The sequence below is a fragment of the Arachis ipaensis genome, chromosome B8 (genome assembly GCF_059453495.1).
Source record: "Arachis ipaensis isolate K30076 ecotype BB chromosome B8, ASM5945349v1, whole genome shotgun sequence".
NCBI lineage: Eukaryota > Viridiplantae > Streptophyta > Magnoliopsida > Fabales > Fabaceae > Arachis > Arachis ipaensis.
This window is the reverse complement of record NC_142443.1, coordinates 20620094-20624615: the sequence shown is the minus strand read 5'-3', so window position 1 is coordinate 20624615 and position 4522 is coordinate 20620094. Positions and strand designations below refer to the sequence as shown.

General features: G+C 34.3%; 1 pseudogene across 1 annotated transcript; it reads right to left on the bottom strand.

The window, feature by feature from the left end:
• Nucleotides 1–544: 544 nt before the first annotated feature.
• On the bottom strand, nucleotides 545–4286 carry LOC110265785 (G-type lectin S-receptor-like serine/threonine-protein kinase At4g27290; annotated as a pseudogene). The gene is made up of 7 exons (XR_015896729.1): nucleotides 2987–4286; nucleotides 2742–2882; nucleotides 2298–2461; nucleotides 1992–2202; nucleotides 1243–1480; nucleotides 996–1146; nucleotides 545–847 (listed from the first exon to the last, which is right to left on the bottom strand). The product of XR_015896729.1 is annotated as a G-type lectin S-receptor-like serine/threonine-protein kinase At4g27290 (transcript).
• Between the last annotated feature and the right edge of the window lie 236 nt (nucleotides 4287–4522).

Sequence of the window (4522 nt, the reverse complement as noted above, 5' to 3'; positions counted from 1 at the left end):
TACTCGAGATATATTCAATTTTCGAAATCTCTCAATAATCAAAATGTGACCAATTGTATATTTATGTAATTACACTGTACTTTATGTATTTTCATAAATTTTATAGTTATTTAATTTAAATAAAATTCCAAATAATTTTGGTATCAACTTTTATATAATAAAAATATATTTGTATAATTAATTTAGTATGTGCGAGTTTTAATCTAATTAAAAGAAAAAAAAATTTCTATACACCATGACACTTTAAGTTCAAAAAAGATTCTTGCATAATAATATATATTAGATATATAATTATTCATAAAATAAATAAGAAAGAAGAATGTTGCAAGCACAACTCCATTCCACTGCATATTTTGATCAGAGGACGTAAACAAGAAAGAACATATTCCCATGCACCATAACCATAAAATAGCATATAAAGAACATGTAATCAATTAACAAAATCCCTAAACATGACAGTATAAATTTTCTCTACTCTTGTAAAAGGACTGTATGCTACTGTCATGTGCTGAATTTAGCTAATCAATTATTTAAGAAACAACATCTACCGTGGATGCACCACACTAACTGAGATTTCATTAAATGACACTAGTTCACTCTTGCTTGATGAAGTGTCACCAACAAGATCTCTCTCAGTGAAGAACCCTGGCATTTTTGGTTGAAGCAATGTGCATTCGCTACTCAGCATCATAAGAACATGCAACATGCTTGGCCTGTCTTCTGGATTCTGTTGAACGCAAAGTAGACCCACATGAATTGCTCTTATGACTCTGGATAAATCGGACGAATTTCTGATGGACGGATCAACTATTTCAGAGCAATTATCTTCTATAAAGAGTTTCCATACCTGTATGTATCCAGTTGTTTAGTTAATACAATAACAACCACAAAGTTTGTCACACCAGGTAGAGTTAGGACATGACTTAGGTGAAGGTACATATATTATTTGATTTGTAAAATAATAAGTATCAACAACAAACAAAAGTTTAGCTTACATGCCCCAGAAGATTAAAGCGATGATTTCTGTTGCTGAACCCTCTATTTCTTTTTCCACTTACTATCTCTAATACAAGCACACCAAAGCTATAAACATCAGACTTCGTTGAGAAAATTCCATCAATTAGGTACTCTGGTGATACATAACCACTACAAACATCAACATACAATGATACAAGTAAACAGCTTCAGCACAAGGTTTATGTTAATTATATATATTAACATGTTAAGTAATCAAGTACTTACTAAGTTCCAACAATTGTTGTTGTGTTTGCTTCATTTTCATTTCCAATAAAGCTTCTGGCTAGTCCAAAATCAGAGATTTTGGCATTCATTTCATCATCTAGCAGAATATTGCTAGCCTTGAGATCTCTATGAACTATTCTATGTCTTGAATCTTGATGGAGATAGAGAACGCCCCGTGCAATCCCAATGATAAAAAGGAAACGCTGAGACCAAACTAGTTGCATGCTTCTCTCTTTATCTTTTATATATAAAAAGAAAGAAATGCTGAGTTTCAGATTAAAGTAGTCTTTGTAGCTCAAATTTTAAGTATTTTCTTATAGGGGAACGACCACCAATGTTTTAGAAGAAACTGTATTGCCCGAAAAATTTTACAAGCATGAGACATGGAAATAAGGATACATACAAAATTATGTTGGACACAAATATAGACATTGTGTCCTGAGATACTAAATTATGAATCTGATGTCATTTTTGACAAGAAGAATATAAAGACACTAGTAACAGAAATTTATTTTTTTCATAATCTGTCCTATCTTATATTTTATTTATAACCAAATAAAATACACAAATACTAATTTGGTGTTTCTGCCTTTTATGTCTTATTTTCAGTGTCTTATCTTGTTCTGCTCTCATTCAGTTATTTTAACTAAATGTTATGGTAGAGAAATATAGAAGATCTATTACCCAAACTAGAAAATAATTAATAGTAAATAAATCAAAACTAGGAAAGGATCAACTTAGAAACAAACCAAATATGAAGTAGTCCAAGCTTTTATTTGGCATATATTCATAGACCAGCATTCTTTCTTCTGCTTGAATGCAACACCCTAGAAGCTTCACCAAATTCCTATGCTGAAGTTTGACTACATTCAACACTTCACTTTTGAACTCTTGAAGACCTTGTCTAGAATTTACCGAGAGCCTCTTAACTGCTATTTCTCTTCCATCTCTCAGCATACCCTAAATATTGCAGTATTTGATGTGAACATCCACTTTTAAGTTCATACTACTAAGTATAAAGCACTAGTCATTTTGTCTGATATATAATATACTACCTGATAAACAGTTCCAAAACCACCTTTTCCTAGTATGTTACTGGTGGAGAAGTTATTGGTTGCAGCAATAAGTGTAGCCATATCAAACAATGGTAGTTCTAGTTCTTCCTCCTGATGCTCTTGTATTACATGTGCATATCTTTCTGGACTGTCTCTCATGTTTCCTGCAAAGCAGTAAGCATTAAGAAAAGAACAAATATAGCATGGCTGCAGGAAAATGAAGAAATCTGCTAACTAGATTTTCTCATGCCTCTTAAAATATGTTGCTAGATTATCCTGTTTCTAGAGTCTCCATTTTCCCCTAATGTCTTAATGTTATTGCAAATTTACCTCAAATTCATATATAGGTTAATTTTCTATTAACTAATCGATTAATTGAGAAACCATGAAACTCAACAGCTTTACTTATTAGAAAAAATCAATGAGGCTGCAGAAGTGACTTACCATAGTTTATCTGCTGCTTCTTTCTTCTGTATAGGGTGAAGGATAGGCATAGGATCAAAATTCCTACAGATATGACTGTGATGGAAGCAATAATCTGCAGCTTCCTGATCTTGGATTTATGTGATGACTTCTTAATTTCATCTAGGAAAAATATAATTAACAATTAAAATGTACATCTAAGAAAACAATGCAAAAAGAAAAACAGAAAGAAGGAACTTGTTAAATTGTAAGATGAACTTCTATACCTATATCTTTCCTTGACATTCTGACAAAAAGATCTTGCTGTGGATCACTCAGAACTCTAATATCTATCAGCTCATCGTACCAGAATAAACACCCTCTTCCTCCATTCCTGATATCCAAGGAAGCATAAGCCGTGCAGGAACAATTCTTCATGCATAAATTAGCACACTCCTCAAGACTCATGCTATTATTTAACCCTGATGCTCTTTGTGTGTTTGGTAACTTCAAACCAGACAACTGTACAAATCCATCATCCTGGCAATTCAATTTATTGATTCGAACACAACCATCAGACCAATCCGTCTGATTCCATTCATTCTTCAGGGACTTTAGGTTCAAATCCTGTCAATAAGCAACCACATACAGGGGAATTGGCTACATTACAGATACCATATGCTCCACATTTACCATAATCATCACAGATATCAGTTGGTAATGTTAGATAGACACTCCAACTCTTATTCGTAACACTCCACACATAACGAATCATTGATCCGTCTGCGGTTAGCACAAACCTTGAATATACAGCGCTATTCTCAAGCTCATACGAGTAATATATCTCTTCCTTGTTGTAAACAAAGTAATAGGTGTATATAGTATTATGTTTTAACTGGGGAATTCCGCCGAACCGAACACCGTTCCAAGATCCACTACTATATGTCATGGATTGGCCATCTTTTGTACATAATTGAGGATATCCAACACTATTAAGCTGATGAGTATAGCTACCTTCAGAAGGGTCATCAGAACTAATCGGCGATATTAGGTACCTTGTAAGGCCTGTAGTTAAGTCACTTCCCAGTTTCATCCCCGGCAGTAGCGTGTTATAAGGGTAATCAAAACTCTGCCAAATAAAACTCTTCAAATCATCATCATTGCTCCCATCTTCCTTCACAATGAGATTCCCTGAATCCAAAAGCACCGCAACCGGCCGCTGTGCGAATCTTGATAAGTCGGAATGCCAAATGATGGTATTGTTATGACTATAAAGAGCAAGAGTTCCATTGCCAGTGATCTTCAAGACCCCGGATGAGTCATTAAGTGGAGTGTTTCTATTGGCAATCCATACTATTGTCCTAGATGGCACTTTACTGTACCATATTCCAACGTAACGGTTCTTGGAACTTTCTGGGATACTGCAGAATCCAGCTACAAAGGTTCCACCGGCTGAAACCATGGTGTCACCATCAGTGAGGGACTGTGTAATAGTAATGCTTTCTATGGCAGTGGAAACGGCTATATCATGCAGGAATAAGAAGCACAACAGAAGCAAGGTGAACGTTTCCATTGTGTTGTTTTGCTTTATTATTATTATAGCTTACTTGGTAATAGTGCTCTTTTTTAGAGGAATTAGTAGATAAAGAACTAGAATAGATGCAAGCACGCAATAGTTGACATTCTTAGTCTATAGCGGGTGTTCGAATCTTCTATTTCAAAAATACAAATAAGTATGGAAAATGTGAAAGATCAAGCAAAAGCCAAGAAATTATAGTGTTGCCTTATATGATTTATGGACCCAAGAAAGTTCCATGAGGAGT